Genomic DNA, 15155 nt, shown 5'->3' on the forward strand with positions numbered 1-15155 from the left:
TTATATTAAAATAGGGGAACTGCAACGCTATTTATTATGTTTCAAGGTTAGGTAGAATTGGCATTGAGTGCATTTCAAACCATGATGAAAGTAAAATGTACACAGTAATGTTTTAAACCTCCACTTTACATCACAAACTAGACAATTTCTAGGTATGAGTAGCAACATATTCTGCGATTCAGAATGAGGCAACCAAATGTCCGATGACGTGAAGCGGCCCTATTCCATTTTGCATTGTAAAGAAGCAGGGTTGTGAATACATCTCTTTTATTCCAATAGAAAAAGTGGTCTTGACTTCAGGATGGTTTTGCCAACAAGTACAACTTAAGTCTTGAATCACGTTGGAACATTCCTGCAGTGGAATGTCTGCTGGATGACCTGTATTTATTTGCTCGTACATCTCATTAATTTAGTCATTACAGTGACTAGTGAGCAGGAAGGGCTATTTCACATTGCAATTTGAGCAAATTCTTGCTCCTGCCCGTGGCGAGACCAGGGTTTTGCTATACCATGTCGACCGTACAGTACTTTCACAAAGTTCACAGTTTTCCACTTAATTCAGAATTGGTCACATTTTGAAGTAATGTCAATTAATTTGTTACCAATGGCTGTCAACAGTAACTGAATTCTAGATCCAGTGAAAAAATATACTATCTTCATATAACCGGGATTCATGTGCCTTGATTTGCCATTCACCTGTGATGTATTTTATCCTACTATTTTTTTACAGTTTTTAATGCACAGTTAGGATTGTTTGCACTTATCAAAGTATGAATGTTATCCACTATGCTGGCTTATTCTCATGGTTTACTGAATTTGGATAGATAAAAATCTTGACTTTGGACTTTTGTTTAGAACTTTGGAGTCTGGTTACACTCTCTTCATTCTCTTTAGAATTGTCAGTAGGACTTCTGAATAAAACTCTGAGAGGCAATTGATTAGAAACTTGATCTTGAGTGACTAACCCCTGCTTTTGAGTCCTGTGACTCCCACACCGAAGACATGGACGCAAGTTCTTAGAACCCAATCTGCTTTTGTTGGCATTTCCTATACCACTTGAGGATGGTTTATGAAAATTCTGGATTTTATATCTAGAACGTGTTTTATAAAGTGCTAAGTAGTATGAATACACACAGAGTCAGAAGGAATGTAGGTGGAGAAAGAGAACCTGGTGCACAAACACCGTGGTGAAGAATGGTTCTGGCCCTTCTGATTAAAAAGAAGATAGGTATGCCTGGAGACCTAGAGCATGGGTTCCTGGTCCTGAAGGCCCACACACCTGCTGGCACAATTCCATAACTGAGCCCCTCATTCACTTTAACATGGGGTTCAATTGAACTTTTTGATTATTTGGAGCAGCAGCCTGGTGGCGGAGTGGTTAGCATTGCTGCCTAGCTCCGCTGAGGCCCTGGGTTCAGTTCTAGACCTGGGTTGTTATCTGCCTGGACTTCGTTTGTTCTATGTTCCAGTGAGTTTCCTCCGGGTGCTCCTGTTTCCTCCCACAGACCAAAGACGTGCTGATAGGCCTTTTCTGAAAACGTGGGCCCAGTGAGAGTGTGCGTGTGAGTGTCGATAAGGCAGGCAGACTGTGTCTACCTGCCTGCCTTATCCCATCCAGGATGTATCCTTCCTTGTGCTGTTGCTTTCTGAGATCCGAGGATCTGGCCCCTCCGCGACCTTGTGCTGGAAAAGCAGTTGGAAAAAACGGATGGATGGGTTATTCTGGTAGGTTGGTGGTTACTGTATGTTCTAACTGCACTCATTCTTTCATGAAACAAGCACAAACTAAAATGAGTCATGACATATACACATTGATTTTTGTTAGACGACTGAACTTCCCCTGCTAATACAAGCTTCTGTTATTTGTTCCTCTTAGTCATTGTTGTTCGCCCGTATGATGGTGAATTGTAATGATATACTAATCTTGTAGAATGGATAACTGGTAAAAATAACTGATTCATAAATGTTAGCATTTTAGACAAGTGTTTTATCTTGAGATTTATTCTGTGAATGCACAGTGTTGATATCGCTGGATGCTCTTAATTTAACAGTTATTGGTTTTATTCCATCTTTGCACAATATTTCTTACAGTAACTGGCATAGTAAACGTTTTTCAGTCAGAATTTTTTATTTGTTCATCATACAGTATTTGGTGTTCATTTGGACTATATGCAAATTTCATTTAGACAATAACTGCTTCTTAAATGCTAACATAAAAGTTTGCATCAAAAAGAGATGTTGATAAATTCTACTTGTTGTAACACATACTGTACTTAATTGGTGCCAAACTACTCAAATACTGTACATCAGATAAGCACGTAAACTCAACTGGTTTATGTCTGGTTATGAGCCCTCGGAATGAAATGGAGACTTTAACATGCACAGTATTTCAATGGGGATTTTAGTGTCATTTATAAGTTTTTGCCTTATAAAGCAGAAACAGAAATTGTGGAACCAGCTGTTTTGCCAGAGAGAGGAATAAGCATATGGCATTTCTTAAGTAATATAAAATTCCAAACAAATTCAGAACGTTGAAAAAAAATTGCAAATGTTCCGATCAAGCAACTTTTGGGTTCAATTCAGGCTTCAGTTAAATAATTAAGCTGCACTGGAAATGAAACCAGAAGAGAGCAAAGGCCCTCGGCACCTGGATCAGGAAGCCTGATAAGATGTAAAGCCTGGTGAAGATGAAAGTACAGTAGATTGAAGTGATTAATGATGCAGTAACTAAAAACCCAGTACAGCTGAAATGAACGATCAGGAACTGCCAGGAAAGTCTCGGTCTCAGTAGAGCAGCTATAAGAAATGTGATGCTGATCCAGATGGAGATGGTAGCGCTGATGGAAGGGTCAACAAAACTGACTCGAATCCGAGTGCTACTGAACCAGCTGCAATCTCCTGAGCTGTGGTTACAGACATCATAACCCAAGCTGGGAAGGTGGAGTCTCTGGCAGAAGCCTCAGCCGATCTAGGGTCCTACAGTAAGTGTCCTCAGCCGATCTAGGGACTTTTATCCTTAATATGGTTTATACTTCCTAGGGACTTTTTAGTTAATAGGAGTTCTGGTACCTGAGACGTGAGCAGGATCCTCAAAAAAAGATCATGATTTATGTTGTGTATGTTGTGCTATTAAAATGCTGTTTGAATATTGAGAATGCCATATATAACTGCCCCACTAACTACCCAATGGTTACTTAACTTGTGATATTTTCATTGCCTGACAAAGCAACCTTGTACCTACTGTTTATAAACAGCTGGGTATTTTACTGGAGCAATCTGCGTACAGCACCTTGCTCAAGTGAACAACAGAATTGTTCTTCTCTGTGACCAGAGAGATAGTGCCTAGGGTTCTTGAAGCTGGACCAGAAATTTTACTTAAATTGATCGGGTGAAAATCTTGGTTTTCACCCAATATCCTCCTCCGATATCCTCCGACTCCTGTATTCTTGAGGACTCAAACTGTTCAATAAAAACTCAAATAGTACAAATCAAGCCGTAAGATCCAATTCATTTCTATTAATTTTATTTCAATAAATTGGATGAAAATCTAAGATGGGCTCCTGTGTTCTTGAGGATACAAATAGTTTTAGTATATGTCCTGCTGTGTTAAATGTTTACTTTCAAGGTCATTACTGTTAATGAGAATTGATTCTCAGCTGATTTATTTGGTCACAGAATTACAAAGGTCTTATTGACAGTAATCTTAAGAAAACATTTTTAGAACTGTTGCCTCGAAGATCTAGTATTGACTGAAAAAAAACTATCGGAGCACTTTTAAAGAGCTCAGCCATATAACTGCTAATTTTAGACTGTGCTTGAGTTTTTTTTTTAAAACATTTGTGGGTTTACTTTTGTTGTTACTATAAACATACAGGAAGTTGAGTGGCTTCCTGTAAAGATGTTTTACTTTTAAACGTTCACCTTTAAAAATACATTTTAATTTAAGTATTCTGTTTTCTATGCAGAGGTCTTAAAGGACCTCGCACTTTAAGTGCTTTGATGCACTAATGAACTGGCCACAGGAAGTTAACTGCCCAACCACTGTAGAGTTGTTTAGAGCTCTGACGGGCCATTTTTCATTCTTCACTTTTCCTGCTGAAGTTTAAAAGGAATATGAACAGCAAATTCACTTAATCAAGTAGGTGCCTCTCCATTTTATTTTGAACGTCAAACATTTCAGTATGTGCCTTTATGTTAATTTGCTGCATGTAAGAAACTAGAGCAAAAAGCTCTCAAGTTTTGTTATTGATGTGTTTGCTAGATTTGCTTGTAAGGCTTTTGATTGCGAGACTTTCTGACCGTACTGTTTATGCTGTGCACCTGTTTTATAATCAGACATGGCAGGAAATTCACTGAGCCATTGCAGATTTGAAAGGTTGTAAGGACAAACCCAGCCAGGCTTTTAACACCAAATTCACCAGAATGCTGGTCTTGTAATCTCCTGAAAAACAGTGTGGAGGTATAAACCCGATTAACTGAATATGACCTATACAAAAATTAACTGTAAAATTAACTAATTTTATTTTAAAAAGTGATTTACAAATACTAGATGGGGAGTACTGCTCAAGTTGAAACTTAAGACACCAGTGAATGAATTGCCAATAGTGAAACACAGCTGTTTCAGCTGAAATGTTTTTGCTTGTAACACTCATCCATATTCTACAAGCACATATGAAAATGCTGAGTTAGTAATTTCCTCAGCTCGGAATCAGAGTTGGGCATGGTGTAAGCTTAGGCAAAGTGACAGTCTGTTTGTTAAGCACACCAGAACAGCATTTATACCAGGACTCTGAGCATCTACCAAGAAGTATGTAAAGGAACAAGTAAAGGTTTATTCAATGCTGAAGAGAGAAGAAAAGAAACAAAATGTTTCGGCTGTGGAGCCGTCTTCAGGTGTGAAGATTATGCTGTTCTGTCCTTGTCTGCTATGGTATCCGTCTGCCTTTCCTTACTGTCCTGTTTATCAACTTGGTTGTGTTATGGATACAGGATTGTGAGACATGCTGTTTGTTTAGTTTAATGGGCTATTGTTGCTCTGTACAATGCAAACTTTCACAGCGAGTGATGTTCAATAAAGAGCTTTTTCTGCTTCCTATACTGGAACGTTGGTGATGCTTACTGCCAACACCAAGGTGTCATAAACAACTCAGAAGTGAGGTGGCAGAAAAAAAAAAGTTCTTTACTATATGCCTGCAACCAGACCTGACTGCAGAAGATCCAAAAATTGTCCTGGGAGCCAACTGGGTCCGAGCAGGAAGCTTGTATACTCACTTTCATGCATGGCACTGAGCGCCAGAGACTACAACCTTCCAGAGGGAGGAATGACTGACCCTCTGACAGCAAGGATGGAAAGGAGTTGCTGAAAAGGTGCTGGCGTGGCGCAGAGATTTTCAGTTCCTAACCTCTAAGCACATCCACAGTGAGATGACAGAAGAAGCCAGGCCGTTTGAGGACATAAGAATGTAAATTAGGTGAAACGTAAGGAGGCTACTTGGCCCATCTGTCTCATTTGGGTGCTATTAGCCAATCCACCTCATTCTTGAAAGAAGCCTTGAAAGAAGACTGTCACTTTTGGCAACATGGCTGGAAAGCTTATATTTCTGTCCCCTGAGAATTGTACCAGGTGAAATAGCTGAGGTATCTGTTTGAATGGGTGGAAGTGGTGCCTGCAGAGGAAGCTGTTTATTCTCATACTGAGAAGGGTATCTTTGATGGTGTGGGGCCTGGATGACAGCCAGATGTGGAGGTGTGAGTGCATGTGTGCTGCCCATTCACCACAGATGTGGTGAGCATATCTGTTGCACAAAGGAAGGGGAGAGACAGGGCAGCCTAGCTGCTATTGCTTTTCCTGATTATATAAGGAGGTTTACAAATAGGAAGAAATTTAACCTATCCAATCCAGCCATTTGTTGAAAGAAATTTTGGTTTGGCTGGAACAGTTCAGTGGCTTGTCCCAAAGTTTCCTAACTCTGAGAACTCTGAGAATGTGTTTGTTTGAAATAATAAAGAACGCTCGTGCCAGCCTCCTGTCTTTTGAGGTGGTCTTTTGAAAGTTTGTCTTGGAGACTGAGCCTGTTTTGGTTGATTGGGCACTGAGGATTGCCCTATGAAGACTGAGGCAGTGCAGGAAACTGAAAGTGAAAGTAGGGGTGACAGGAATTATTTCTGAGTGGGCTGTGAGAGCACTGGGAGTCTGAGAGTGAAGGAGTAGAAACAGTAGTAGTACTCTGACAGGTTAAGAGATGATGTTGGCCCTGTTGCTAGACAAGATATTGAAAGTCGAATTACCACCTTTGTTGATTGACCTCTTCAGATTGCAGAAATCAGGCAAGGGTGGGCGATAATGCTGGTCAATGCTGTGATGAGATGCTGTGTTTTGGTGGACCAGTAAGTAGCTCTCAGAATTTTAAACCAATGCAAAAGGTAAACAATTAATCTCAGTACATGCATACTTTTTTTTTTTTTGTAGGAGTAGGAGTATCCACACCTAGCCACGTGGATAGTCTCTTTAAAAAAACATTGCTGCATGTCTAAAGTTTACAAAAGACCACCAGGATGTTCCACAACACTTCTGGGACAATGTTCTGTGGATGGATGAGACAGAAGTTGAGCTCTTAACACGCAGTAACGTGCAATGCTATGTTTGGAGGAAAAAAGCACTGCACACCAACACCAAAACTTCATCATGGTTTGGGGTTTTACGGGAGAATGTCAGGGTAGCAGTCCGTCACCTGAAGCTTAATAGAAGTTGGGTGATGCAACAAGACAATGACCCAAAGCACAAGAGTAAAACAGAATGGCTTAAACAGAAGAAAATTTGTGTTCTGGAATGGCCAAGTCAGAGTCCAGACCTCAACCCAATTGAGATGCTGTGGTATAACCTGAAGAGAGCTGTTCACGCAAGGAATCCCAGAAATATCAGTGAACTGAAATAGTAAGGAGTTGTAAGGAGGAATGATCTAACAAAATAGTGTTATTTTGTTACTAAATACAAGGGTTCACATACTTTTTCCAGCCTGGACTCTGAATGATTAAATGATGTGTTCAATATTGACAAGAAGTGCAATTGTTTGTGTGTTATTAGTTTAAGCAAATTGTTATTTATTATTGTGACTTAGTTGAAGATCACACCACATTTGTATGAGTAATTAATACAGAAATCCAGAGGGTTCACAAACGTTTTCTTGCAACTCTACGTACAAGCTTTAGGCTGGTCGGATCAGTTTGGATAAATCCATTGCATACTTTGGGCAGCCATCAATGTAGTGTTTAGATAAGCGAGATTAGTATTTCGCTATGAGCTGTGAAAGATCTGCACCAGCTCTAGAGAGAATAATGCAGAGGCCAGCTTAGTTTCTGTGGAGGTGATGTCAAAGACGGTGCCAAGTAATGTTTATGTCAGTCTCCTGTGGGCTCAGAATTGCAAAGGAGTGCATTACAGAAGTCTAGAGTAACAGTGTACTGTAGCAGTAGAAGACCTCGTGGACATATAATTGAGGAAAATAGACCTCTGGGATTCCTGGCCCAGTGTTTGCCACACTTCTGGGTAGTGTTATTATATAATAAATTATTGGCACCACTTTTCAACTTGGGATGGAGTTGAGCAACGTGGCAGATGTACTGACCCAGAAGGAGCAGCTAGGAGCTACCTAAGTAGTGGCAAGCGATATGGAAGTGGCATAGGAACCACTTGCTCATGCATGCCGGTGAGCAGGATGTTATTTCTTGGTTTACCAGTTTCCAGTAATTGATGTATGATCTAGTTATGACAATGTTATTGTTGTGCTTATAGTGGTTGCCATGGTGTCAAATGGTGATTTGCCAAAAATCAAGTTGGTCTACGGAGCAATATGCTTGCAATGATAAAGGACTACTTGTTAAATTGCAGTGGGTTCTGGTTCTTTTAGATAATGCGATAGAGCCAGTGGGGTGGGGGTGGGGGTGGAGGAGGATGAGTCAAGGGCCAAATCATGCCAACTGGGCGCCATCTTTGGGGGGTCGGAGGGGGGTAATAGCAGCCAAATCCCAGAAACTGCAGGGCTTTTAAAACAAGTGAGGCCCGGACCCAATGCAGGCTGACACCATACTAGCATGCTTACAAATAGTATGTAGGTGAGCAAATGTGTGTGAGATTAGGATTCGACCTTCCTCCTGAACTTCTATTATAAACTCCATATTGGACTAATTCAACCTGGCCTTTTTAACTTTTACCCTTAATACAATTGGTAAAGGAATGAAGGTACTACACATGGTGGAAACGCTGGGTCCCTCTCAAGTATTTCTATAATATAAAGTGCTTTGTATTTTTTGTTATGAAATTGGCATTACAACTTTGTGCCTGTTGTCCCAAAAGAGGGCATGTCATTTTTTATGCTTGAAGAGAGTCCATGAAGCAAATTGAAGAGTACATTATGATGGGTACCAGGACCATCTACATCTGCATGTAGCTGGCTTTTTGTAGTTGTATTGCATTATGCTGTTTTCCAACCGTTAAGACCTCAGTACTTGACAGATACATGCTTCCCTGGTGCGTTTGTCTCTGCTATCAATCCTGATCTGTGAACCCTACTTTGTTAGCTTTATTGGGAGATTTGTCTGCCTATCTGTTTACTTCAGTAAATCAAGGGTGGCCTATCTTCAGTTACACATTTGAAACCTTAATTGACTTAATCATTGTATTCATGTGGACTGTTTGAATGCTTGCAGTTCTTATGGCTCCAGCAGCCATATCACCCTGGAACTCACAACTGGAAGCCCACTGAAGCTTAGTAGGTGTGAGCCTGGTCAGTACCTGGATGGGAGACCTCCTGGGAAAAACCAAGGTTGCTGCTGGAAGAGGTGTTAGTGGGGCCAGCAGGGGGCGCTCACCCTGTGGTCCATGTGGGTCCTAATGACCCAGTATAGTGACGGGGACACTTTACTGTAAACAGGCACCGTCCTTCGGATGAGACGTAAAACTGAGGCCCTGACTCTCTGTGGTCATTAAAAATCCCAGGGTGTTTTTTGAAAAGAGTAGGGGTGTAAATTTCCCATTGGCCCTTATCAATCTTGGCCTCCTAATAATCCCCCTCTATGAACTGATAGCTGGTGTGTGGTGAGCGTTCTGGCGCACTATGGCTGGCGTCGCATCATCCAGGTGGGGCTGCACATTGGTGGTGGTGGAGGGGATCCCCATTACCTGTAAAGCGCTTTGAGTGAAGTGTCCAGAAAAGCGCTATATAAGTGTAAGCAATTATTGTTAATTATTTTTATTATTAAACATGTTGGAAGTTGAGGTGGGGGTTTTAGTTATCGCATAACAACAAAAATAAATCTCAATCTTTTGCATTGAAAAAAAAAAGTACAAATATTCTACTGAAGAAACCAGTTAAGTCACTTAAGGCTTTAATTAAGTAATTAAGTTCAGCTCAGATTTTATTGTCCAGGAGCAGGGCTGGAAACCCATTTAGTAGATGAGTATTAGAAACATGCACAGAGCATGTTTTTAATAAAGACTATTCAGTCTTGGGAGTATGCTTTTTATACTAGAATGCTTGTAAATGCCACTATATTTTCAATATCAATACATATTAGATATGAACATTTTTAAATATCAAACTTAGGTGGATACCATGATGTAATGTAATGTTGATGACATTTCACGCTACTTTCCAAATCCCTGAATCTACACACTAGTGCTGTATGACCTCATATGGGATAAATTAAAAACTTTTTGTGGCTTTTCTGTTCCCCCCAGGCATCATAACTCATTATCTGTGTGTTACAATTTTAGGAATGTGGATAATAATCAGAAACCAAAACACATGACGCATCAGAAGACCAGCCCACATCACATTACAGAAAGCACGGTGTGAAAGAAAACAAATTTAAATAGACCTCGCCATGTTAATCTGATCAAAATAAGTTAGAATTCTAACCTTGGGAAAAATTACAAGTTTATTAATTAATCAACTCTAGCAGTATATTGATTGTTTTTATATTCGTGGTACCCGTACCTGGCCAATTTAAGAAATCAAGACCTAAACTGAGCAGTTTCGCAAAATGAGATGCAGTCACTTTGATTTTGTGCATAATGTAAAAATAAATCTGTTGCTAACAAGCCTATTAGCATTCAATCTGGTTTGCAGAGATGCTGTAGAAGTAAAAGGAAAGCACTCTATGGAGCTAATGCCTTATCAAGCTTCGGTGACTCAGCCACCTCTCCAGTGACTAATACTGATATTGAACCACTTGTGTTGTGGTTTTGAAACTGCCTTGTCAGGGACTTATGAGCATTTCCAACCATCAGTTTTTGATTTGTTTATTTTTTAACATTTTTGATGTGTAACAACTCAGATTAGAAAAAATATAATTATGTGGCATAAACGCAAAATTTGCAAGCATGACGGTGTACACAGTACGTAACCTCAGCAAAACGTTTACGTAATCAATGAAAAAAAACACTTAAAAATCCCGAAACTTGGTCTCTTACGAGACATTTAAAAAACATTTCTTAAGTACCAGGCTGATGCGAAAAAAAGCGAGTTCGCGGAACAAGAAACATTCAATACTCTTCAATACTCATTCCGCCAGCAGCTGTCTCGTACACACTTTCTAGGAGAAGTATGACATCGCAACAGGACCATAAATGTTCGATGTGTGTCAGGGGTAGTGGGAATATAGAGGGTAGAAACTGCAGTAAAAAATGCTAACTATTTTGAAGATTTTTCTTAGAATTTTAAATAAGAAATCCGTGGTGAAGACGTGCATTTTAAAGAGCTGCAGAACGATTTTCTGTGTGGATTGGGCTGCAATCTTAATAAGAACTTTGTGCGTGTATCGCTACAAAGTAAGACTACATCAGTTTCCCTCTGGCTGCTAATTGCTGAAAGTGTTGTGGCAGTTACCAAACCATTTTCCACTATCTGTAGGTGTAACAGCCGCAAGTTTCCCCAAGGAACGGACTGGGTCACTGTCACAGCATGGGAGGGAACACCACGTCCCTATGTGACACAGAAAGTGACACTGATCACGATGTGACACTCATCTGAGAAAGTGGGTTTGGAGAAATACCTGTATAGTACATTAATCATGTGTGAATTTTGTCATGCTCTGGATATAGCTGTGGTTATATGGTTCAGCTCTTTTTCCCCGCATTTTGCAAGGCACATTTGTTCTTAATTAGATATTAGTTAAAATGTGATACTGTACATCATAGATTGCATAAATTATAGGGCATGTTTGTCGAAAACGTCTGCAATTCACACAAAACATCTATAGTTTGTCAAAAAGAAAAGCACTCTGCATTCATTTAAGTTTCTCTGAAAATTTTGGTTTTTGAAAATTAATATACTGCATACGTTTTATGAGAAAAGCAATTCATACTGATTTTATTGCAAATAAATTTCAGTCGCTCAACCTGCAGTGTACTGGTTTACTGGCATGTTCTATATTTTTTGTAAGATCTTACTCAAATAAAGATTGCACAATTTTCCGTTCTCACAGATCAGTTTTTTCAGTTACTTTCTACTTGGATGTTTTACAATCAACTCTGTTGGGGGGAAAAAAAAGCAGTAATACATGCTCTCTAGAATACAGCAGTATTTACCTGCTCATACAGGTACTTGAACTGGAAGACCTGAAAATGTACAGTTGTACACATAATGTATACAAGGCCTTTACACCCTTCTACTTGCAATAATTTCAAGCAAACTGAAAATTTAGAATTTTAGAAACGGGGATATTTAAGTGATACAGTACTGCAACCCTCCCACTGGTGCAGGATTCATTAGATGATGTGCAGCTACAGTATCCCTAATACCAGTAGGTATTAAAAACAAAATGATTGCATCATTGTGACCACAGCTACAATCACAAACACAATACAAGTAATTTCTAGTGGAAGTTCTCTTTATCTGAACACTCTGCTCTTAAGTACTCTTTAATAAACTCTTTAAACGGTAGTTCCTAGCCGATTTGAAAGATTTTGTTCCGATGATTTTGAATTGTTTCACTTCTTGGATGGGGAGGCTCACCTTCTGTGTGGAGATTCTCAGTGCTCAGTTTGGCTAGTGAGGCTTTTTCTTCCTACCTTAAATTCCAACTAACTGGTGTCTCTGTATTGTGTGCATGACTTGTCTCATTCCGGGTGAAGTTCTTACAGTATGTCCTTTGCTTCTGGGGTGGCTTGTAGGTTGCTGTGAACATTAGGACAGGAAGGTTTTTGTTTGTGTGATATATGAAATAATCAAAACGTTTGGCATGAGCATGAATCCTGGAATAGATTATCCTGATACTTTTGGGAAATGCTGGATTCAGTTAGAATCAGGGTTCTGGTGCAGCATATCTGAAGTCTAAATGGGAAAACAGAGACGGAATTATTAGTAATAAGCTTATTTCATCATGTACAGTATTGTAGTTGTTCTACCATAGTATGGTAATATGTTAGTTCAGTTCAGATCAGTTTATTTGTTACATGCACAAGTGAAATGCTTTTTTGGACGTGTATGCTTCAGTACAAAGACATTAAAGGAATCACCAAAAAACAAGCAGAGAACAGCAACAACAAGTTAACATACAACTTTAAAAAAAAGTCAGACGAGCAGTGTGAGAAAAAACCCATCAGTGTGAGCCAGTTGTAGGGGTAGAGTTCAGTAATCTGACAGCCTCGATCCAATGTCCACAAGCACTTGCTCATAAATCATAAATAATTGCTAAAAAGCCAGACTTGATACAACACGAAACAGGCAATAACGTACTGACGAGGAGCAACATGCAACACATCGCTACTCTCTGGCGCCATGTTGGGTGACGTAGATTAAATTAAATGAGAACATTTCAAACATAATACCATAGTTCTCATGACAGTGTACCACAAAAATATTTACATCTTTTCTAATATATTTCTTAATTTTTCCTAGAAAGCTAGATTTGGGAATACTTTCAAAGCACTTATTGCCACACTTTATTTTTTAATTGACATGATGGAGTAATGTTTTAACACTTAAAACTGTGACATAACTGATTCTAATGATTAATCATTAGACTCTTGATCTCAGATGAGGACTACAGGTTTTGGAAGATAATACACTAAGTGTGTGGACAGCCTTTGAAATATATTAAAATATATTATATATTTATATAAATATAAAATAAAGCCTTAATATGAAAATAGTGGCAACCAAAAGAAAACTTTCCAAATGGATTGTATTAAACATATATTTTGGCAAGATAGTATTTCTGAGGGATAATTTAGATTTTTTTTTTTTAGTTTAACTTTATTTTAGTTATATTGATCTGACCACAGGTTTTTATCACTTTCAAGTTATTACTGTGACTTTAATATAAAGTTATACAGAAGAGCCCCTCTGCCGTCCTCTGGTGTGAAAGAGAATCACACGTACTGTAGGATAAGTTCAGTAAAACGATTGTCTTACCTGTTATTATGCATTTCTCCAAAGAAAGACAGAAGTTTGGAGTAGTGCGCTATACTAGTGTGCATCAAAATGTTTATTAAGAACTGAGAGCGCCTGCTTTTCTGATTGTCTTGCCATGTACATATATGAAAAGTCATATTCCTGTTTTATTGTGAGGGCTAGGCTTTGTTCTTCATGTTGAGATGGTACTTTTGATTGTTTTCTTTAAAGAAAAAAGTGTTGCTGTAAAAAAGACAAGACTTTAAAGCAATTGTGTATTTCCTGTTCTTAGGTGGGTTTCACAGGTATGTGAAACCAAAACCCTGAACCTATGTGAAGCCAAGGTAAACTGTGGTCCTTTACAAAGATACAAATTGATCTGCAGACTTATCTCACTTATAATCTTAATCTTTGAAGTGGTGAAATGCTGTGCATTACTGGAAATCAGCAGCAAAATACGGGTCCTGTTTGCTACACAGATTAATCAAGAAGATTTGAATTTTAAAGGGCAAGCTGCATCAGATACAGAAGTGAATTGTACAGATGAGGGGGGATTGGTGTCAGGAAAAAGACTTCGCTTTTGTACATACAACATCATTGTTTGAGGTATTATCTTGTAAAGATGCTTGCTTCTTTTCAGTGTACCTTTGCAGTTCGTGTAAGGATAGTTTGCAAAGCGTGGTGTCTAATTCAGAGAAGAAAATCAGAACTTTCCTGTTGTCAGCTTGTACAGAAACAACCCAGTGGCAAAATACTGTGCCTTTTACTCTTTATTTCTGGCCTGTCTTGTGAAAGCACACCATAAGGAGGTTGAAAGTCAGCTATCATGCTGTTAGCATTAGAGAACACCGAATGGAAGGCATCTCTGCTATATTGCTGTCTGTTGTTGCTGTTTTTAAGTTGAATTTGATAACTTTTTAATAACTCAAGGTGTTGTTTCTAGTATATTTGCTTGTGCTTAACACTTGGTTGTTTAAAAAACCTACAGTCTAACATCCCCACTATGTATTTTTGTATATTGTATGACTGTTTAGATCAGATAAAGTATCATCCCTATCAAGATTAGTAACATGCGGGAACAGTGTAGGAGACTAACAGTGGGTGAAATAACATAATGTACAATAAAGGTCAAGCATAATGTAAGATTACGTGCACACCTAGGAACTCTCTACAAGCCAGGAATCACATAGAAATAATCACTGCTGAAGGGTACATCTTGTACAGTACAACTCAAAATCAGCACCAACTATGTCCAGAACGGTGAATTGTAATACAATTGTATTGAGGAGGATAAATTAATGGATCACACATGTTCAGTTAAAATTTGCATGGATTTTTGCATAACACAGCTGCCTGAAATGACCCTGTAGGTTCCAACACAAAAGCAATGGACAGAGTGCTAGAGCTTGGTAGTCCTGTATTGTTCCTTCCTATATGAGTAGAGCTATAGGCACTAGAGGTTTTTTATGTTGCTTCAACAATACATAAAATTTTGCCTATTTAAGTGTTGACACATCTGTAACATTTTTCTATTGTTAAATCTTACAGGGGTGGCCTTTCATAGAGAAGAGCAATAGAGTTAGCATCTGTTTGTCACCAGTGATGTACTGTGGCAGTGATTTCATAGTAGGCATTGCAAACAATAAGAAAATCGAAACTGGTCACACACATACAGTATCAGTGTGATGACATTAAAATAATGATAATTTTGCATTTACAACAATGTGCTCTTGCTTCCACTGTGCTTTCCTATAATTTTAG

At 38.9% G+C, this 15155-nt stretch overlaps 1 long non-coding RNA gene across 2 annotated transcripts in view; it reads left to right on the forward strand.

Annotated features, from left to right (window-relative positions):
• The first annotated feature begins 3743 nt into the window (after positions 1 to 3743).
• Positions 3744 to 15155, forward strand: part of LOC148678703 (uncharacterized) — a 40266-nt gene continuing 28854 nt past the window's right edge. Inside the window, exon 1 of one of the 2 annotated variants that reach the window (XR_015939727.1) lies at positions 3744 to 4138. This is a non-coding gene — a long non-coding RNA (uncharacterized LOC148678703). The remainder of the gene's footprint in view (positions 4139 to 15155) is intronic. The other variant, XR_015939726.1, reaches the window with a different exon arrangement.

This window comes from Lepisosteus platostomus, chromosome 1 (assembly GCF_059453375.1).
Source record: "Lepisosteus platostomus isolate fLepPlt1 chromosome 1, fLepPlt1.hap1, whole genome shotgun sequence".
NCBI lineage: Eukaryota > Metazoa > Chordata > Actinopteri > Semionotiformes > Lepisosteidae > Lepisosteus > Lepisosteus platostomus.